General features: G+C 35.5%; 1 protein-coding gene across 38 annotated transcripts in view; it reads left to right on the top strand.

Annotated features, from left to right (window-relative positions):
- ZBTB20 (zinc finger and BTB domain containing 20) overlaps positions 1 to 23,838 on the top strand; it is an 838,712-nt gene that overhangs the window by 173,018 nt on the left and 641,856 nt on the right. For 3 of the 38 annotated variants that reach the window (XM_069553894.1, XM_069553686.1, XM_069553655.1), the window contains one exon: positions 16,671 to 16,749. The exons of the other annotated variants lie outside the window; for them this stretch is intronic. The gene's annotated coding sequence lies outside the window, so the exon portion shown is untranslated. The remainder of the gene's footprint in view (positions 1 to 16,670; positions 16,750 to 23,838) is intronic. 38 annotated transcript variants of the gene reach the window in all.

Genomic DNA, 23,838 nt, shown 5'->3' with positions numbered 1-23,838 from the left:
GCTTACTCCCTCAGGTCTTTTCTTTATTTCCCTTTAACACATTGAATAAACACTTCTATGTATACCTAAAAATAATCTAACATTATGAGTCAAAAAAGAAAAGATTTGTTGTCTCAGAATATATCAGCCTAAGTAGGTGTTGCTGTATCCCTTCAGCCTTCTATTTGGGAATGTACTATGGTCCCTCCCCTGATTTTTGAAGCAGGTTGGAACTCTTCTGATCTTATGCCCTGCCCTTTTCCTAAATTGGCTCAAAGTAAAAAAGTCAGTACCTATCCCTTTTTAGGAAGAGCTTTACAACTAATTATAAGAAATAAAAATACATTTTTGAGGAGATAACAAAACCATGTAGACAAGATTTAGTGGCTACTCATAGTCAGAAATCCAGAATTTCAGGCAAGAAGTTTACAATAGATGTGTTGCTGCCTTGTGTATAAAGAGCTCGTAGGGTTTGAAGAAAGTTTCTGATACAAGAGGGGGCTGTAATTACTTTGCTTCTTACACGCATGGTTAGATCTTCCAGCTAGAATAACATGGTAGGGTAATTTATTACAGAGGAGTAAATCACAGATTACATTGGGGGGGGATAGGGGTGGTGTGATCCAACCATCAGTTTTGTGAACACATACACTTAAGCATGTGTGATAGCTTGTTTTTAATTTCTTTACACCAGTGCACACCTCAAACATTCCATTTAGCAGTGGGATATGCAAATTGTTCCAAATGCAGCAGCAGTACTTTCACCTGAATGTCAAAACTGTCAGGGAGCTTTAAATCAAATCTTTATAACATTAAAAAAAAAAAAAACAGCCAGCCCCAAGATTGAGGCACCAAACTCACTTCATAAACTTGATTCCCATACTTTCAAAAAGCTTCTGTATGTCAACAGGGTAATGTCAAAGTTCTCATTCACCTGCTTTCTAATTTTAACCTTTTAAGGATTTTATTTTATTTGGCTTAATTATGATATTTTCTACAAATTAATGATAAATGCCTTGATTAATAAAACCAAATGTCAGAGAAAATGACAACTTGATGAAAAATTAATACTCGGCAATATTTTAAGGTACAGAAGTACTAAAGATGTACTCTTAACTTCATACTTCATCAGCTCCTTCTGGAGGTGGGTAACCAGAATATTTCTTGCACTTAAGTTTTCACAGCCACATGTGTAGAGGCATTTTAGCGTAATTTTAAGCTGTTGTTTTGACTACTAGCTGTTATAGATATACATATATTCTTATTTTTTCTCTTTCTTTTGCCTCATAGTATTATTTATTTTTACTTCAAAAAATCAAAGTAAATTATATTTTGAGTTGGTTATATTGATGAAGCTATCATAATAAGCATCCAAATAGTAGTGTGTGTGTATCTCATAAAGCAAAATGTAGTAACTAGTGATTGGTTACCTGCTAGACTATTAATTTATTTGGTTATGAATATTCATTTGTTATACTTTAACATTATTAAGTAAAAATAATCTATATATAGAACACAGCCTTTCAAATGAAAATAGATTTTTTATGGACATTTGCTTTTTAAAAGTACATTTTCCCTTATCTTTCCTTAAAATACCTGAATACCAAAAAAGAGTTGTAATTTGCCAATAAACAGTTGGTAAACAGTTGGTTAGATAAAATTAAAGAATAAGAAATATGGCTACTTTATATTTTCTCCTTTTACTGGAGATCATAGTATTGAAAGTTACAAATATCTGATTTGTTTTTCCATCTTCACAAATATCTGGATGATTTTTGAATGTGAATACTTAAATAGACAATTAAATATGCAGAAATGGTACTGTGGAGGATTATAGTCCATGTCAGTTTTATTTCCATATTTCAAAGATAAAGCTACCAAGCAAATCAGAGAAGGCACAAGGACCTCTTCCATGCTATGCTTTTGTTTGGTTTGGTTGTTCAAAGATAAAAAGACCCACACAATATACTGTCAGTGAAATGGACTCATTTTGACCATCTGTTCACGTAACGACATGATGGTCATTCCTATCAACAGAAATTTTTGCCAGCTAACGCTAAAAATTCCTTTTTTTTCTGTAATATACTGGAAATTTCTGGGTATGTGTTTTAGGCATGTTGCTAAGTGCAGTAAGATAAATCAGAGGGGAGGGTTGGTCTACATCCTATAAATACAATATATTGCCAATCCCAAGGAAAAACCTTCTTCAATGAAGATTTCTAGCACTATTTAAAGTTGGAGATGAATTGTGCTGAATCTTCCCTTAGCTGGCGCTAGGTTTTATTGTTGTTGTGTCTTGCCTGGTTCCAGACATCCAGTCTGTACTGGCAAAGCTGCTTGATGAGGAGAGGCCACCAACATCGCTGCCCTGACTGCTTACATACCTGCCATGAATAATAGATCTGTCAGCTAGTTAATCACTGCATTGTAACCGGCTCTGTTTCTCCTTAGCTGATCACTGCCCAGAGAAGTTTTAAGTTCCATTGTAACATGAAGCTTCTATTATGTTTCTATACATGCATTTATTTGTATGCAAAAGCATTCATTCTTCTCTTTTCATACACCAGTAAATAAGACATGCCCCACTTCTCTGACAGTTCTTAAATTACATAGTAAACAATGTACTTTCCCCCCCTTGTTTATTCTATTCTTCAGCCTCTCATAAATTTACTTCTGCATATAAGCCAATTAAATTTTATTCATTAGTTGTAAGATTTGGAAATATTTACACCTGCCTCACAATCCACAGTTTTGTAAGTTTTTAGTTGAGATTATAGTTATTTGGTGTAAGTATTATAAGAGAAAATCATCTTTTCCCCAGATGAACAAAGGAGATAGACTAAAACCTGAAATAGCCCCTTAAAAGACTTTTGCTTGGTGTTAAGTTGTTTGATCCTAGAAATGAGGACAACCAATTCAACCTTACACAGTTAGAATCTTTAGATTTAGGGAGTTGAGTTATGATATTTTAAGCCTGATGCTGATGTTCTTTGACAAATCTAAACCTTACAGGAAAATAAACCGCATTAGATTATCTCTTATCCAGTGGGAAAACAAACAAACAAATTAGACCATATATTCTCTGTAAATGACTTTTTAGAAATTGCGTTCTCTCCTCTAAACCTACAGTATTTTATACTACAAGGTCAGGCAAATGAGACCTTACTGGTTTAAAACTATTAAGGTAGTTTCCAAAGTTGCTTAATGTATAAGTTAAGTGCCAGTAGAATGATCAGTTCTATTAAATAGGATTCATTTACCATATGTGTTTATTTTGGAAGATTGTATTTTTATTAACTGAATAAACTACGCTCATGGAACACAATGATAAGTAGAGTAATCAGAGGATACCAAGGAAAACCATGACTGTTGTCCATGAAGTGCAGGGGTTTTCCTGATGAAAAGCTGCACTCATTTCTCCTCCCTACCTACCATTTCTCTAAATATCCAGGTCTCCTTTGTATCCTTTAGTGATGACAAGATGTTTTTTATTCCTCTAATGAAGTGGGAAGCAGATTAACATACTTTCTTCTTGAGAATTAGATTACTTATTGTAGTACTGCTCAACATATCTTTGTAATACTCCCCGACCCCTACCCACAACTAATTAGTGACTTTCAGAATTAGGGAAAATCTTAGTTGTGTGGTGGCTCTATATTTACCAGCAATCAAAGAAGTGTTGCTAATACACTTGTCAGTGTTGAAAAAGAATTAAGTAAAGGGCCAGATGGTTGAGCCCAGGACCTATCCAGAGCCCAGTATGTGTGGGCTGATCCAACGGAATGAGAAACATTAAAAGGCTAAGGGGAATCAGAGTTTGGCTTTCACTTATAAGAAAAAAGAATATTTTTCAAATGTGTTTTCTTATGATATAATGATTTACATGTTTGGATCTCCTTTGTACCAGTAACATTTGAGTGCATATATTTCCTTGTGCATCAAGAGCCAGTAATGTTTATGAAAGTCTCTCTTCTGAGATGTGTAATAGGACATAGTAGTAGCATTGAAATAAAGCAGTTACTGTGCAGCAAACAGTTTTTTCTGGTTCAGGGAAGAGTTTTTTGTTCTCAAAGTTATGTTTCTACTATTATAACTTACTTATTACACTTTATTATACTTGAATATCTGTCTCTTTCATAGATTCTATGATTCATGATATGAAAAATCTGGTTATGTAATGTTTCTATAGTACATGAACAGAGGAGGAATTAGTAAATCTCCCTTAATGTTTTATTGTAATAAAAGCATTGTAACAAGTGGTTATAATAAGATTTAAACTGAAGAAATTAAAACAGCAAATTCCTTTCTTTTCCTGTAATTGTCTTTGCATGCATACATAAACATCTTATTTCCCAGTCTTCTTTCAATCCTTTTCATTTATTTCATCTTTAATATGTACTTTTGGAAGCTGTTTTAAATCTTTTTGGTTTCTAGAATACATGCATGCGTCAGCAAATTGCTGCGTAGGTAAACTGAGTAAATAGAGTATACATTATTTTTTGGATTTTTCTTCCCACCATAACATACATAATTCTAGAAGAGACTAACTAACTATAAGCCTCCTGCCTTTCTTCTCTTCCTTCTTTCCACCCTCCAGCAAATATTTATTGAACGTTTGCTCTGTGCCAAGAACTTCCTAGGAGTTAGACGTAGCTATAGAAAAAAATGAGACATAGTTTTTCCCCTTTGGGGGACTCATAAGAAAGGGTGAATGAGTGAAAGTTGCTCAGTTGTGTCTGACTGTTTGCAACTTCATGGACTATATGGTCCATGGAATTCTCCAGGCCAGAACACTGGAGTGGGTAGCCTTTCTCTTCTCTGGGGAATCTTCCCAACCCAGGGATTAAACCCAGGTCTCCTGTATTGCAGGCAGATTCTTTACCAGCTGAGCCACAGGGAAACCCTGATAAGAAAGAAGAAGGACTAATAAGAAAATAAAATACACACATAAGTAAACATTATAACATAGATATATAACTAACTTATTGTATATATAAAAAGATATAAAAATGACTTATTTTTATGGACTTCTGAATTCTGACATGGGTTAAGAAATTTGGTCTTCAATGGCATGCCTTCTTAATAGAGGAAATCTTCTAGATTTAAAAAATATAGGCAGGCAAAATTATTTCAGATTTTGTCTTGAAGGGTGGTTGGCCTTGGGATCAAGATAGGTGCAATGATATTTACTTACAAGGTGAGTCATAAAGAAAGCAATTTTATAAGTCTGGCTTACTATATATAATATGGGTTACCTCCATAAGTATTTTCAATCTCAGATTGAAAAACAACGGGAATTTCTAGTATTTTTTAATTATAAAAATTATTTCTTTAAAAATTATTTATTAATGCTCCATAGTTTGAGTTTATCTGTAAATTGTGTAGTAATAGTGGTGATGAAAGACTAAGTGATAGTAGTGTATATTTTTTCCTTCCGTTCTTTGGACATGTGTGTGGAATATTTTTGTCTGCAGATCAGATTGTTCATTATGCTCCCTTTGGATGTGTTTACAACTTGGCCTTCCAGCCTTGCATGCTCATTCAAAGTCATTCCAAGTCATTATGCTGGACTTCAGCCTTGTTCGGTAAAAAGGCCATTTCCTCCATCAACTGTCCACTTGGACATGCATTCTTTTTACTCTCAAAAAGACTTTATATGCATTCAGAGTATATTAGCTGGATTTGTCAAATTACTCACAGATAATCAGTTTTTTAAAGTTATAATTTAAGCTATGACCTCTCAAACTGTGAATTATAAGGTTTGACCCTTTGGTTCACTATTTGACACAGCAGCCATTAATTACAGTTTTTAAAGAACATTTTATTTCAGTTAGAATTTGTGTTATGAAAACAGTTTAAGTATTTTCCTTTTAACTTTATGGGAAAAATGTTGACATGTAAAAACAGTAATATAAATATAAAATATATACATTCAAATATAACAAGTAGTGTCCTGCATATACATGCTATATTCAAGTATATTTATGTATATTTATATATGAAGTCTATTATACATAACTATAGTTATTTTTATATAATAACCTATGAGTTAACACTAAGACCATACCTATTTTATTTAACTGGTGTCAGAATGAGACTGAATTTTTAATATTTAGCAGGGTGAGAGGAACTTTATTACTAATTGATTCTAGGTTTTTCCCTTTTTTGTGTTGAGCAAGGATACAGAACTAGGTGCCTATACATTATGCCCAGTGTCTGTTAGCAATTTGAAAGTCATCAAGATGGTTCTACATAACATGGTGAGGGAGAATATAAACTCGTCTGCTACTGCTGCTGCTAAGTCGCTTTAGTCGTGTCCGACTCTGTGGCCCCATAGACGGCAGCCCACCAGGCTCCCCCGTCCTTGGGATTCTCCGGGCAAGAACACTGGAGTGGGTTGCCATTTCCTTCTCCAATGCATGAAAGTGAAAAGTGAAACTGAAGTCGCTCAGTCGTGTCTGACTCTTTGCGATCCCATGGACTGCAGCCTACCAGGCTCCTCCATCCATGGGATTTTCCAGGCAAGAGTACTGGAGTGGGGTGCCATTGCCTTCTCCGATAAACTAGTCAGTGGTTTTCAAATGTGCATAGCTCAGGGTACTGAGATGGACAGTACATGCAGAAAGGTCAGTTTAAGTAAGTGCAAGAAGACATCCAGATATGTGTACACTTTGCTGGTATCCTCCATATTTGAAATGGAGGAATGTAGTGTCTTCTTATGGTATAAAAAGAAGATATGTATATATTTGAAAATAGTTCTGCATATGGTTTTCTGTTCCTTTTTAATAAAAATCTAATAATATTGGATGATTTCTTCACTTCCAAAGTAGTTATCTTCTCATTTTGTACTAAACCAGGTTTTTTTGCTGCTAAGTTCACAAAATTAAATCTAAAATATCATGGAGAGATGATTATTTTAAAACATCTGAATATTTTTCTTAAAGGTACATAACCATCCCTTTGTATTTCAAGTATATTAAAAAAAATGGTTAATTTGGTTTTGGTCAGATTCTTCTCTAGCTAAGTTTAGCATGATATGTTTCATAAGAAAAGTTAATTTATATGATGACATTGAAAATAAAGACCTTTTAAGGAATGTGACCCTTATAGGATCTATAGTATTGTTGCTAAAATTTTTCCTAGGAAATATATTTCCCTGTATGTTCTTTGTACTTTAAGATTTAAAAGGAAAAATAATATTTACTTTATAGAAACTCCAAAAGAGGAAATTGATATTCCAAAAATAGGCAAATACTTATCATAAACTATGTGTTTGCTGCTGCTGCTGTTAAGTCGCTTCAGTCGTGTCCGACTCTGTGCAGCTCCATAGACGGCAGCTCACCAGGCTCCGCCCCTGGATTCTCCAAGCAAGAGTACCGGAGTGGGTTGCCATTTCCTTCTCCTATGCATGAAAGTGAAAAGTGAAAGTGAAGTTGCTCAGTCGTGTCCGACTCTTCTCGACCCCATGAACTGTAGCCCACCAGGCTCCTCCGTCCATGGGATTTTCCAGGCAAGAGTACTGGAGTGGGGTGCCATTGCCTTCTCCAAAACTATGTGTTTAGTTATTTCTAAATTACTTTTAAAACAGGATCTAAGCAGTCGAAAGTCTTTTTCTAATTAAGCATATAGTTTGGATTGCACTATTTTCCTTTAAACCCATTAAATTGTGGTTTGTAAGGAAATAGTTGCCTCTATTTTTTTTTTTCTAAAAGCAAAAATTAAGTCAAGTTATATTAACTAAGGGTAGAATTTTTGAAAGACAAAAAATTTCTGAAGCTAATTGTAAGCAAATTTTTATTTCACCAACTATGTATGTTTCCTTTCCCATGCAGTAAGCTTCTTGAGGGAAGGGAATATGCTTTCTTCATTCTTTCTGTTTAGCTCAGACCAGATACTTAATAAATGTTTATTGAATTGATCAACCTATCAATAGACTTAAAGAAACTAACTGTAGTAATTGATTCTACTTAAAATTTGTCCACAATACAAGCGTAGCAAAAAAAGGATTCTTAAAAAAAATATATGTCTACTAAATCTCCTTTGGATCACTGCTACAGGATTCCCTCTAGGTCTGAGCATTTGTTTTCATGCTTATTGTGACAGCTCAGTAAGGAAAGAACGGTTTTGTCCTATATGCTACAATGAATTTAAATTCAATTTTAAGACAAAACACATTTTTTAGGTGACAAAAAGAAAGACCAAACCAAACCAGTGACTTGTCAAAGAAGTTTTATATCTTAATACTTGATGACACTAAAGGATTCCTAGTCTTAGAAGGGTTTGAAAGTGAAAGTGAAGTCGTTCAGTCGTGTCCGACTCTTTGCAACCCCATGGACTGTAGCCTACCAGGCTCTTCCATCCATGGGATTTTCCAGGCAAGAGTACTGGAGTGGGTTGCCATTTCCTTCTCCAGAGGATCTGCTCGACCCAGGGATGGAACCTGGGTCTCTCGCATTGTATGCAGTTGCTTTACCATCTGAGCCACCAGGGAAATATTCTAAATTTACACTGTCCTCTAGTGATGATAGTACTTAGTATGAAACAGCTTTTTCTTTGTATTGGCTTACCCAGGATCTGAAACTTAGGCAATAATTAGCCTCTTAAATGGATCTGTTTGGAAAGCATTATAAAATAAGAGCTCCCTTCCCAAAGAAAGGTGCAGTTGTATTAAGGCTGTACTCATTTAATGGTGTCTCACGTGAAACAGGTGTCTTCCCCACTTTGTTCTCCAGGAGCAGCTTTGTAGATCTAAGCACTGCATATACAGCACACAGTGGCACTATTAAAAAATCAGAATGAGGCCAAGGGAAAATTCATCTAGGATCCACACACCTAAATGCAGTTAGTAAACAGAGACACCAACTCTCATTAAGCATAATTAAACCTAATATTGACTGTAAACTGTTACTTACCTTAAACTTCTCTGTAGAGAATGTGGAAAGGGATTAACCTAGCAGATTGGGACATTAATAACTACCTCTTTCACATTAAAGTTACCATCAAGAAGGGCTGTATTCATAAATAAAACATAGAGGGGGTTGAGAGACTGAAAATATGTAAATTTACTTTATAAAAAGGAAAGAAAAGCCTAATTTAAAAAAAAAAAGTGAGCTGTGAGCAATGCCAGCCCCAGCAAAATGGAACTCTGGCTAATCATTACCAAAAAAACAAAGGCTGAAATAATCACAGAAATGTGTCCTTGCCTTCTGACTGACAGCATCTGCTTCACAGGAGACTCCAGTTCAGCCAAGTCCATTCTTTGTCATGCATAACCTCCTCCACTGCTGAAACTAATGTGGGGTTTGAGGAGAGGATGAAGGAACTTGGGAGAAATAGGATTTCTTTCCTATTTTTCTCCAGTTGTTAATAGTTCTTTATTTATTAAATTGATTATACTGACTGTATAAATGTTGTTTCATTTGTCAGTAAGAAGTCACAATGCTGTTTTTTGTTCAGTCAAAATGGTTTGGTAACTGGTCTCCTGCTACTATTTAATAATCTCCTTCTTGGGTGCAATCTAAAGAGTGTGTTGTGAAGGATATAAAAATGTCAGCTAAATTTAAGATCAACTGTTACATTTTTATATTATACTGCTGCCCCAAGGGGGGAAGCTAGGATGTAGGAGATAAGAATTTAAAGAGAAAAGAAAAGTAATGACAATACAAACTTACCTACCAGCCTAAGACACATCTTTAAACTCTATCATTCTGTCTGTTTGCCGTGAATTTGTGCTATTATCTATTACTTGTTTTGTATCACCATTCCAATAAGGAACCATATACTCATTTCTGGACTTTCTTGTTACTTAACAGGGTGGGGTTTTTCTAATTTTTGGAATTGAATCTCACATACAACCTTGGTTATGGTTGTAGTATTAAACCGTACTTTAGGTAATACATGTTAGGCCCACAGGAACGTCTTAGTGCTAGCATGCTAAATTTTATCATTGGTGAGCACCAGAGTGATATAGTGGTTGTATATGTAGAAAAGAGAGCTTAGAAATTAAGCCTGGAGCATGTATTCTTTTTTTTTAGAGAATGTGAGATTTAATTTTAGAATAAACCCCCTAATTTTTCCCCTGAATTTAAAGTTAGTTTCACAGCTTATGACATGAACTAATGAAATAGAAGTAATTAATGGACAAAAGTCTATCCTTCATTTCCCTCATTGAGCAAAAATTCACAGACTGGTTGGTTGACAGAGGATGAACAAAAACAGCAAGAGTAAGAGTACTTCTATCCTCCATTCTTGTAGCAATCGTGACATTATGAAATAACCATAACAATGGCACTCTTATTAATCAGACATATTTATACAGAATTAGTGTTGGCTTCTGCTCTATATTACCTTTAGTTTTACATGAACTTTTATTATCTGTGCATATCAAAAGAGACGTGGTGAATGAACAAAGAAACCCTGTTATGAGACAAGTATTATTTGACATTTTGGGAAGCTCTTATTATAGGGTTTCCTCTTAAGTGAGAATAACGGGAAGGTTGTCATTAGTTGCACTATTACAGACACTCTGGATTTTTAAAAACAGAAACGGAGCCCACTTTTTTCCTCGAAGAAGATTCATTAGTTAGAATAATTCTAATGATCTAAGACTTCTGAGACTTGGCCCCCTCTTCTTGCTTTATCATGTGAAACAATGACCCCATACGGCATCTCTTTAGATACTTTTTCCTGTGGTTTACAGAGCAAAGTTTAGTGTATGGTTCTCTTATTTTTTTTTAAGATGTATCATCATATTCAGACTTTGGGAAAATCTCTGATTAAACCAAAATACAGATGACTTGCAAGGTCTATACCTGTACTGGAATCCAGATGCCTGTTTTTTTTTTTGTTTTTTTTTTTTTTGTTTTTTTTTTTCTTCCATCCTAAAAGAGGACAGCTCTAAGTAAGTTCCTTTGAGGTCTTCTGGCTGGCTACAGTGCAAAGGGTCACAAAGACATGTCTGAGCAAGTAAGCGCGTATGTACGTGGCAGGCTTATGACAGGTATGACTGGGAATTATGGTGGAAAAAAAGCCTGACTATGGGTAATATTTAATCATCTCTTAAAATTACAGGAACTATGTGTTCAAAACCTGACCAGTTGCCATGTATTTATTTTTTCTAGAGTTTAGGATAAAATTTTAAATCTGAAAGTAAGAAAAATAGGTGAATCACCACAGCTTCAATACATCAGCTGCCTGAATAAGGAGAACAGTGATTCTCAAAGTGGAGAAAGTAGAGATCAAAACTACCACCTGTGGGGTCTTTTGAAATTAACCTTCCCCAAGTAGACAATTATGTGTATAGATGCTTATCTGAGAGCCAAAAATACTAGAAAACAGTTTACCAACTGATAATTAGGCTGCTTTTAATCTTTTGAAGTTTAAATATAGAAAACTGAATAGCAATTTTTAAATCACAGAATTTTCCTCTATCCTTGTCATATCTTCCTATTTTATGTTAACAGAGACAGAATTTGGATTTCAGTGAAAAAAGAGCAACCCCCCCCCCCCAAATAACACATAAACGCTCAAGAAGAAAAAAAAAAAAGACTGTCAAGTTTGAGGTTTGAATACATGTAAAACAGGCCAAGTTTTCTGAATGAGCCACAAAAAATCATTAAGCTTTTCCTAATTACCCATCTATCTTGCACAGCAATAGAGAAGGACCTTTTCTGTATCTTGAAGTACTTAAACTGAATCCTTTAAAATTATTTCCATATTTTTAACTTCTCATGTTTTCGATTATACATTTTAAATTGGATGCTAGAAAGACAGGCAAAGTGATTTTACCTGTGGCCATTCTGCCATCTCTACATAGGGGGGATACTTAAAACCTATTTAAAATAGGAGAGATCGTCCTTGAGATTCATGGTATTTCTTGGCTTTCAACTCTAGAATGAAATGTCTTTTCATTTTAGGGACAGTAACCGAACTGAACATTTTATACAGGTTCACTATATACCTTTTTTGCTACTTATAAGGTACTTATTGCCCAAATAGCACTTGAAGGTGGTTCAAAGCAGAATATATTTGAATGTTTAAATTCTGACCAAGATTATGGTGTGTGGGGACACTCTTCAGTGTTCTGGGTATTACAGGTATGCAGTACCAACTCGTCTTAAATGCAGAGAAGCTGAGGTCACTGAGGAGAGCCACCAAATTGAAAGGTAGTTCAGTAAACTTCTTTTGCGTCAGAAGGTAATTCATCTTAACTTTCACATATATAATTTTCAAGGAAATAAATTCACCGGTGACTTAAAATCACTAATTTTCTTTAGCAACCAATTATACATATATATATATATATATATGTGAAAAGGCCCTGATGCTGGAAAAGATAGAAAGCAAAAGGAGAAGAGGGCAATGGAGGATGAGGTGGTTAGAGAGCATCACTGAATCAATGGATGTGAATCTGAGAAAACTCAGGAATATAGTAAAGGACAGGGAAGCCTGGAGTGCTGCATATCATGGGGTTGCAAAGAGTCGGATATGGCTGAGTGACTGAACCAACAACACATATGTGTGTGTGTATATATGTATATATATATATGTGTATATATATATATATATATATATCTCCTTCCTATGACCTAATCTAAAGCTAGTTATATTTTGGTATAACACATCTTTGGTAATAATTGCATCCTTTCATTCACTGCAAAACATTATTAGTGCTAACTTTGTGCAAAGCCTAGAGATATACAAGTGAAAATATAGGGTATCTGCTTTCAAGAGACCTATGGGTGGCTGAGGTCTCAAACACAAAAAAATTCTATAAGTATTAATACTTTAAGAGGGGCCTAAAAAGTTATTATGGGAACATGAGATCTACTTGGGAGATTAAGGAAGGATTTACAAAGATCATATTCAAATGGAGATTTGAGAGATTAATAGATTTGATAGGTGAAGGGTAGACAGAGGGTGGGGGTGGATGGGTAGTTGCACTGGGAAGAATATTCTAGGACAAGGTAACAATATGCATGAATGCCCTGGGGAAAGAGTCTGGCTCAAAAAGAAATGGCAACTGGTTTAGTAAGGTTGCATCTTAGGGTGGAAGTAAGAAGTGAGATTGGATGGGTAATGTTGGTCAGACTATAAAATGCCCTAAATCCTGTACCAGGGAGGTTGGGTTTTATCCTGTCACTGTTGATCAGCCACCAGAAGACCAGTATAAGATGATGTACTTAAGAGTGGAAAGACGATGATCCATATGATGATCAAGTGGGTTTGAAATATGGTGGAGGAGTTATAAATAAGCCAACTTCTTGGATTTGGTGAATGAAAGGTTCATATATAAAGACAGAAAATGCAACTAGCTACTGCTTTCTCTCTTCCATATCTACACTCAAACTTCACCAGAGACATGTTTATATTGTTTCCATTTCCTCACCAGTGCAATCATCAATTCACCCCATCTGCCTCCAAGACCTGTATCACTTCACTAGTGTAACTCTTATTGAGATCTCATTGAGCATTTCATGTTTCTGACCACTTCCTCCTTTTTGAAATGCATTCTGCCCTATTTTCCACAGCATCAGTCTCTTCTGACTTTCTTCCTAAGCCCCTTGTTTTTCCCTTGATATCTCTTTTGTCAGCATCTTTTCTGATATCCAGTTGTCAAGTGTTGGTGATCCTAAAGTCTGGTCCAACAGGCTTCTATCCATAACCAGTATTTTTGGTGTTGGTATAGCCATAACACATTGAGATGTTTTTAGAGGATGTACTGTAATTATTTTAAGGTCTTTTTTTAGGGGGGGGATCATCTTTCAAAGGTTATATTTAAATATACAGTCTTGTATTATTTATTATGGGCTTCCCTGGTAGCTCAGCTGGTAAAGAATCTGCCTGCAATGTAAGAAACCCTTGTTCGATTCCAGGATCAGGAAGATCCCCTGGAGGAGAACATGCAAGCTATTCCAGTATTCTTGCCTGGAGAATCCCTCTGGACAGAGGAGCCTGGAGGGCTACAGTCCATAGGTCACAAAGAATAGGACACGGCTGAGCGACTCAGCACAGCACATATTATGTGTACTTGCCTGCTAAGTCATTTCAGTTGTGTCAAACTCTGTGCAGCCCTATGGACTGTAGCCCACCAGGCTCCTCCATCCATGGTATTCTCCAGGGAAGAATAGTAAAATGGGTTGCCATGCCCTCCTCCAGGGAATCTTCCTGATCCTGGATCAAACCCACGTCTCCTGTGGCTTGTGCATTGCACATGGGTTCTCTACTGCCAAGCTACAGGAGAAGCCCATTCTTTATTACAGTAATATAGTCAACCACATGCCTCCCGGTGAACTCTTATGGTAAATTCATTTTGTTTTTGAACAACAAAATGTTGTTCATTTTGTATTATGAACAACATAACTTTTGTTCTAATTTGTACATCTTATAAAATCTTCCTGATGTTTATGCTTTAATATTAGGCCATCAGTTTCTTAATCTATATATATGAGGAGCCATACCAGCTCCTTAGGATTCCATGGTGCTGTGGCTTCATATTTTACTACTGAAGAGGTCAGTGGACTGGAAAGGATGTGAGGCTATCACTTTGAATTACATATTAAAAGCTTATACAAATGGTTGCCTTTCTTATCTGTTATACATCTACACTTCACATTTTACTTCCTATTTACTTCCTATAGTTCCATGTGTGTGGAAATATACATATGTATTCCTAATTCTGTGTTTACTTAAAATTTTTTGCACATTTTTTCTTTGAAATGTTGATCAAAATATTTTTTAACATGTGAATAGATTTTATATTATGTTTACTGCACTAACCAATGCTTATTTAACCCCACAGGAAACCCAGATGTGAGAGTCTCAGTTAACCAAGTGAGGTTTAAGATTTTCAAGTGTCTTAACAGTTTTGTGCATATTTCCCTTCTTTGTCTTTGGTTAACAAGTTTGCTTCTAAACCCTTTCTTTTGTGATTAGATTGCATTGCCGGTGTATTTTCAGTTCTCCGTAAAAAATGGCCACTTTAGAGACAGGTTAGTTAGATATTCAGGACAGTTTTCTGTTTAGTCAGATACAATATAATGCTAGTGATTTATATGTGTTTAACTTATTAATGAATTTTAGGACAAGCTTTGTATTTGTCATTATTTTGAATCCAGAACCTCTAAATTTGTCTGCTTCAAATACATCTGAGGCATGGGAATCTATTTAATGCCTTCCATATGCATGTGTGTATGGGTGTATGTATTTGCTTAGTATACGTGTATAAATTTTTATATTAATTTAATAAAAATATCTTTGAATTTCTGCATACTACTAGCTGATTTAGTCCATTGGTGTAAAAAAAATGAACAGACAAAGTTGAAATAAGAGCAATAAAAGAATACTCACTTGGTTTTGGTGTTGCTGTCTCTGCAAATTGGGCTTCATTTTTCTTCTTATGGATTTTATTTATTTAATCTTACCTATAGCTAATGGATTTCCTTTCTCAATTTGAATAATTTTTACTGCACATTTGCAGTGTGCAGTCTATCTGGATTTGTCCCCAAGATCTTTCTCTATGTGGTCTTCTTATACTCATTTGAGCAGTCTTTCAACTTAAAACAACTAAGTGGTCTTTCTATCCTCATATTTCTTTGTTCATTTTATCATTTAAATATACAGTATATTATTCTCCATTTCCACTTTTATCTTCCTTCATGTTCATCTTTTTGTTTCTTCACATTTTATCCAATAAAATATTTGAAGGTAAGCTGTAAGCTGTGTGATTTTCTGTTTTAAAAACTCTCCTTTAGGGTTTGTTTGTTCATCTCTAACTAATCGTCCTTTGGTGCTCATTATGAGATGTGAGGAAAGTGAGAATTCTATTCAGTTCCTCTTGGGATCCTGGAAGGAAAATAGCTGGGTAGTTTGGAGTAGTTGTGAATTTTAGCTTCTGGTCTATTTAAACCTGGGTTTACATGTAGTTTGGTCCCCAGCTAGCCAGAGATTGGAAATTTTGTGAAAAATTCAAATGCAATTTTACCATTTTTGAGTAATTTATAAATTTAGACTATTTCTCTTGATATCTTCAAAATATCTATTATTTAAAACTTGGGAGAGCTAATTTATCTGTAAAGACTATACTCTGCTCCAGAGAAGAAAAAATTACCCCACTCAAGTGCAAATGTAAATATTATGCTTCAATGGGATGTTACCAGCAGATTCTGTCTTTATTTTCAAAATTTTATATATTATACTGTTCCTAGATTCTGTGAGTAAGAATGACAGATGAAGCATTATGAGCTGTTTATCACTGTCATAAAAAAATAAGTCATAGAAAGTAAATATCTGGACTCTAAAAAATATTACAATTTCAGTTCTTTAGGCCAGAGACCATAATTTCTCCTTATTGGATCTTGTCTATAGAAGAGAGAATCCACCAAAATAAATACTCAGTCAACATAAACTGATGGTGAAAATTCCTAAAGTCTAGCCTTGAAAGGGAGCTTTATAAAGTATCTTTGTAGCCTTAAGGAAAACCTCCCTCCTGGAATGCTATGTATTAAAAAGTACAGATACTTGTGCATTTTTAGTACATTGTGTGGGGAGTGACATACGTGGAACTCCATTAATAGCAATTTATGTTGTGTTCTTTTCATTTCATTTTGCTAATGAATTTAGTATCAGATTGATGGGTGCTTGGAACAGAAGGCTTAATTTGCAGTTTAAGTAGAACAGTGTATATTTTCCAGATAAGGGCCTACAAAGTGATCTCCATTGGAAGTGAAGCTCTCCATACAAAAGGATACTTGGAAACACTCTTTTCAGCAGGTATGACTTGAGTTAGAGATCTTTGATCTATAAATTCACATTTCTTTATAGAGGGGAACATCACCTCCCAGGTAGCACTTGGAAATGGGTGGTTGTTACAATGACAGGAAGCACTATTGGAATTTAGTAGATAGGGAAAAGACATGACCTTAAGTCCTACAATAGGTGGACTAATTACTTAAAAGGTGGCATAATCAGCTCTCAAAGCCAATATTTGGGCAATCAGAGAGGTATCACTTAGAGTTAGTAGTTTTCAAGCATTTTCATAAACCACACAAAGAAATGCATTTAAATCATGACTTTGTATGCTCACATAGATAGATACATATATACAAAGCAAAAATTTTATAATATTTACCCTTTCTGTGCATGATACCATTCTTCCATTCTATCTATGATACCAATATTTTCCATTCTGCCAATTTTATCTCATTCTATCCTATTCTATGTTTCCTTTTCTTTTAAAGTCTAAAACCGCTATCTTAATTTCAAGACCACTGGACAGTTTATTTTTATTTATTTATTTTATTATTATTTTTTTTAATTTTTATTTTTACTTTATTTTACTTTACAATACTGTATTGGTTTTGCCATACATTGACATGAATCCGCCACGGGTGTACATGAGTTCCCAATCATGAACACCCCTCCCACCTCCCACCCCATATTATCTCTCTGGATCATCCCTGTGCACCAGCCCCAAACATCCTGTATCCTGTATCGAACACAGACTGGCAATTCGTTTCTTACATGATAGTATGCATGTTTTAATGCCATTCTCCCAAATCATCCCACCCTCTCCCTCTCCCTCGGAGTCCAAAAGTCCGTTATACACATCTGTGTCTCTTTTGCTGTCTCGCATACAGGGTCACCATTGCCATCTTTCTAAATTCCATATATATGTGTTAGTATACTGTATTGGTGTTTTTCTTTCTGGCTTACTTCACTCTGTATAATCGGCTCCAGTTTCATCCATATCTCATTAGAACTGATTCAAATGTATTCTTTTTAACGGCTGAGTAATACTCCATTGTGTATGTGTACCACAGCTTTCTTATCCATTCATCTGCTGATGGACATCTAGGTTGTTTCCATGTCCTGGCTATTATAAACAGTGCTGCAATGAACATTGGGGTACATGTGTCTCTTTCAATTCTGGTTTCCTCGGTGTGTATGCCCAGCAGTGTGATTGCTGGGTCATAAGGCAGTTCTATTTGCAATTTTTTAAGGAATCTCCACACTGTTCTCCATAGTGGTTGTACTAGTTTGCATTCCCACCAACAGTGTAAGAGGGTTCTCTTTTCTCCACACCCTCTCCAGCATTTATTGCTTGCAGACTTTTGGATCGCAGCCATTCTGACTGGTGTGAAGTGGTACCTCATTGTGGTTTTGATTTGTATTTCTCTTATAATGAGTGGTGTTGAGCATCTTTTCATGTATTTAATGTTTTAGATGCCTTTAAATTTCCTAGTAAGATCAGAATAAAAGACAAAATAACTTGCCTTAGTATGCCTCGGTTTCCTTTTATTCTAAGCAGAGTTTAGAATTTCCATATGAGACTGGTCCAGATTTCTTTGGGGGAGAGGCCTGGGCCTATAGCCAGCTGTCCTGCTATAAGGCCTAATTGCCACCTTGCCCCTCTGTTGCTGAGGGATAGGGAAGGGATAGGGGTGATAGCTAGGGAAGGGAAACAGAGAGCACTACCCCAGCTCACTGCTGGCATTTGGATCTAAAGACTCAAAGTTGCCCCTGTGGTACATATTAGAAACCACATGGTGTTATGTGAAAAGGTACAAAGTTCAGTGAGATGAGAGTGAACTCTCTGCTCTTCCTGTCAGAGTGAGTCATCTGTAAACTGTGGGATGGTGACTTGGCATATTGGGTCTTTCCCTGGCATATTGTTGATTGAGGCAAATGTGGAGTCAAATAGCCTCCATGATTTGGTGCAGTGTCTAATTTATCATGGTTGTGTAAAGTTAACCAACTTTCTTGGCTTTCAGAATATTGTCAGAGTATTAGTTTGTCAGAGTATTTTTGATTGGCATAGTTATTGATGGCAGTTCAGTTCAGTTCAGTTGCTCAGTCGTGTCTGACTCTATGTGACCCCACGGACTATAGCACGCTACGCCTACCTGTCCATCACCGAATCCTGGAGTTTACTCAAACTTATGTCCATTGAGTCACTGACGTTGATGGCAAGCCTACCGTTATACCTTAATTTTCTTCATATCCTTTACCTAAAGGGATTATACCAATTATATCTATTCTCACCTGAAGGAGAGAAAGGTTAATTTGGGGAAACAAAGCTGCCCTAATGATTTCAGTATGTCTTCTTCATGGGGGTCCATTATTTGCCTATTTTTAGGATACCTACCCTGCTCTCTAAAGTCATAAGAAAACCTATAGAACAGGGTTTAGTCACAGAGAGGGGAGCTGAGCATGGGTAATTTTCTGCTATCATCTTCCTGGTCCATGTGCTGTTCTCATGAGTATTTGTCTATCTGTTTGACTGAAAAGGCCAGGATTTAACTTAATCTCTTGCTTTTGTTGTGTTGACCCAGTGACGAGTGCAGAATGCCTTGAGTTGGAGATTTATATTTAGGGAGTGAGATCATAGCAATCATTTCCTCATCCTGTGAGCTGAGTTTATTAGCATTTTTTGCACTCTTTGTCAGTATAGTATGTTCTTATCTGGTTGTTTAGAGACCTTGGTCCTATTTGCAATAGTAGAACACTTTTAGTATTAAATATTTAGCATTATACATGGTACTTCAGATGCATCTATAAAGTAAAACAACATTAACTGGCACCAAATTTTAAAAGGGATTTAAACAATTTGACTTAGTATGTCACAAAAGTTGCCCTTTCTTATTTCACTCTTTCTAGATTCCTTTCTGAGTTACTTTCCACTCATTGTTTTGTGAAAATAGATGCATTTATTTATGAACAAAACAAAATAAAATGTGTTCTCCTCTTTCCAACTTTTAGTTCAACTTTGCCCAGATAAACAGACTTCATAGAAAGCCAAAGTTAGAGATGGAGTGATGGAGTGACAGTTCCATTTTCCTTTCTTCATTTAGAGCCACCATGTCTTATTTGAGGAAGGAGAACTACCAGTGTCATAACCATCCCTTACAATGAGAAAAAGGTTACCTGTGAGACATCTTTGTGGATGATGTCAGGGCTGAGTACAAGAGCTAAGATAATTAAGACTTGTCCCACTTGAGTTGGGCAGCATGAAAAGAAACAGTAATTTTTTAAAATTTTGTTCAAGTCCTTTGGGAGTAGTTGTCATTAAGTCAGTGAAGCCAAGATCAGAGGACAAACCCAAAGCACAATAGTGCAGCTAACAAGTGAATTCAATCCAAAAGCTAAAAATGAAGAAAAGCAATGTGGAGAGAAAAAGCAAAACATTTCCGGGAAAGCTGTGTGAAAAGAACTGAGGAAACTGTATCTTGTTTATATTGGTCCTAACCCCTTGGCATATGAATAGTAGGTCTGATTGTTCATTAGTGTGCAAAGGTAGGTAGCAGGAGGCTCTTTTTGTCACTGGTTACTGCCATTTAAGAAGTTGCCCATGAGATACTGGAGTTGGAGTTGTCAGGATTCATCCACAGTCATGGAATGCTTGATTACCCTGTGCTGATAAGGGGCTGAATGCTTGATCTCCAACACACCTACCTTGGGGAGATTTTTGTATGGGATGAAGCAGAGTTCCAGACTTCTTGGTGGCCGTGATCAAAGTGCTTTAGGAGCTTTGTTCACAGCAGTGATGGCTGCAAGTGAAAGCATCTTTTTTCCCTTGTTGTCTATGATCAGCCAGGGCAGAGTGGGATCTATCTCTGCAGGATTTTGTTCCAGACAGGACCCAGTGAAGTTTTTCCATTCCTCTGATATTTCCCTTGGGGAGAGCTTGGTTTCTAACAGTATTTGCTGTTGAGGGCATTTGTTGTTGTTGTTGTTCAGTCGCTAAGTCATATCTGACTCTTTGTGACCCTAGGACTATAGCATGCCAGGCTCCTCTGTCCTCCACAATCTCCCAGAGTTTGCTCAATTCATGGCCACTGAGTCAGTGATGCTATCTAACCATTTCATCTGCTCCTCCCCTCTTCTCCTTTTGCCTTTAGTCTTTCCTGACATCAGGGTCTTTTCCAATGAATTGGCCCTGCAAATCTTATCTTGCTTTGGAAGAAAACTGTGACTGTTCAACTTTCACTTTTTCTCAGTGCTCTGTTGAAGCATGCTGGAACTGGTGCTTCTTAAACTCACTCTTTTCTTGGATGGATCTTTCTAGACTCCATAATCTCAGCTTAAATGATACTTCTTCAAAGCAACTTTCTTAGATCATTCATACCATGGCACAGTGTTTATTTCTTTCTTAGCATGTAGTCTTACCTTTGTATCTGTGGGGGAATTGGTTCTAGAACTCCCAAGGATATAAAAATCTAGGATGCTCAAATCCTTTATATAAAATGGCCTATTATTTGCATAAAATCTACATACATCCCTTTTTATACTTTAGATCATCTCTGGAAATTTTAAAAAATACTTTTGATGGTTGTGTGATTGTTTGAATCCACAGATGCAGAACCTGTGGATATCAGCTGTATATGGCTCCAGGAAATTGTAAATATCTGTATCAATAATTACATTTACATTTATTATAAATGTATATAATGTGGTATATTTGGATTTATGTCTACCATTTTTTGTTTCCTGTTTATTCCTTCTGTTTTCCATTCCTCTGTTTCCCATTTCTTGTCTTGTTTTCAGGTTATGTGAACTTTTTTATCATTCATTTTAGTTTATCTATTGTGCTTTTGGCTATTTATCTTTGTATATTTTTAGGGGTTATTCTATAGGTTATAATATGTATATGTAACTTTTCACAGCCTTTTTAGAATCAATTTTTGTCACTTCAAGCAGAATGTAGAAATTTAGTCACCATATAAGTTCTTTTACTCTCAAAGTTTTGCAGTATTGTTGTTATATATTATCTTTGTATATATGTGTGCTTAGTTGCTCAGTTGTGTCCCACTCTTTGCAATTCTGTGGACTGTAGCCTGCCAGGCTCCTCAGGATTCCATCAGAATCCATGGGGATTCTCCAGGCAAGAATGCTGGAGTAGATTGCCATGCCCTCCTCGAAGGGATCTTCCCAACACAGGGATCGAACCCTGGTCTCCTGCATTACAGGTGGATGGATTCTTTACTGTCTGAGCCACATCTTTACATACATTGAAAACTGTATCAGATAATGTTGAGATTTTTTTCTTTCAACTATCAAACATATTTTAAAGAACTTAAGAGGAGAACAGTTCATTCTGTTTACTCATGTAAACTCATTTCCTTTTGCTTTTCCTTTGTTATTGATGTATAAAGTTTCCTCTGTTATCATTTTCTTTCTGTCTGGAGAATTTCCTTTAGCAATTCTTTTTTAAAAAATATAAATTTATTTATTTTAATTGGAGGCTAGTTACTTTACAATATTGTATTAGCAATTCTTTTGGAGCAATTCTTCTGGCAACCAATTTTCCTAGTTCTTTTTCACCTGACAATATCTTTATTTCACTTTGATAAAGCTATTTTTTACTGTATATAGAATTCTATGTTGATGGTTCTTTTCTCTCAGCACTTAAAAAAAAAAAGCATATCATTTCCTTCTAGCTTCTGTGATTTCTGATGAGAAACCCATGGTCATTTGGATCATTGTTCCCTTATAGGTAATGTGTAATTTTCTCTAGATGATTTTAAGATATTTTTCCTTATTTTCAGTTTCCATAGTTTAGTTTTCATGTATCCAGATATAGGTTTTTATTGCTGTTGTTGTTATTGTTGTTTGTTTGTTTCTATTCTGTTTCAAGTTTGCCATTCTTCTTGAACCTTTATATTTTTGTATTTCACAAAATTTGGGAAGATTCTAGTTGTGGTTTCTCCAATTTTTTAATTTTTTTAAGCACTAAACTCTTTTTCCTTTTTTTCTGATACTATGATGACATGAGTGCTGATTTTTTCTTAATCTCACAGGTCCTTCAGCCTATACTATTCTCTTTGTTGGTTCATATGGAATCTGCCCTGTTTTAAAGCTCAGTGACTCTTTTCTCTATCATCTTTATTTTGTTATTGAGTGATTTTGTTGTTGATTGTATTTTTATATTTCAAGACTATTCCTTGTTGGAGCATTTTTATGATAGCTAATTTTAAATCTTTCTCAGATGATTTCAGCATCTGTCTGATTTCAGTGTTTGTGATTGTTAATTATCTTTTCTCATGTGGGTTGAGATTTTCCTGGTTCTTCATATACCTAGTAATTTTGGATCGCAACCTGGACTTTTTTACATTATAAGATTTTGAATCTAATTTAAATTCTATAGAGAATATTGCTAATTTTGTATAATTTAGTATGTAATTAATCTGATTAGGTTGAGGTCACAAGTTAAAAGCTGCCTTCTATGGTTTCAATGCCAGTTTTTTTTTCAGTGCTTTTTCAGATCTGTATGTGTACAGTGGTCAATTAATATGTTAATTTAGTTTTCAATTTCCTTTGTATACTGATTAAAATCAGATCTGCATATATGTAGCTTGAAATGAACCATATATAATGTAATATTCCATATATATATAGATATAATATAATATTCAATTAGTAAAACCAGTAGCAACAGATACATATCAGTGTTTGTCCTAGGAGATCCAGAACTGGAAAATTCAGTAAAATGAAGCAATTATAATGGAAGTTGAACAGTGAGGACCTAGATGAGCATACCTACTTAGACAACTAGAGATGTTTTTTTGTTATTAATAATTCATTATATTTTACAGTGATGAAAATCTCACAAGTTGAATATATTTTGAAACAATGAAAATAAGTAAAGGTACAAATTAATTATTCCAAGTGCTATAGAATGTTTAGATATCTTTGACTTATCTTCCCTTTTGCCCTGCTAATTAGATACATAGCCTCCTTTCTAACTTGTAAATTGTTTATTGCCGGGAGCCAGCGTGAGGAATCCCACCCATGACAAGGTCACGTGGCAGAGACCTGATGGGCAAGGCGAGTCAAGCCTCAGGTTTTCCCCCTGGTATTTCC

This window comes from Ovis canadensis, chromosome 1, assembly GCF_042477335.2.
Source record: "Ovis canadensis isolate MfBH-ARS-UI-01 breed Bighorn chromosome 1, ARS-UI_OviCan_v2, whole genome shotgun sequence".
NCBI lineage: Eukaryota > Metazoa > Chordata > Mammalia > Artiodactyla > Bovidae > Ovis > Ovis canadensis.
This window is presented reverse-complemented; position numbering and strand designations above follow the sequence as displayed.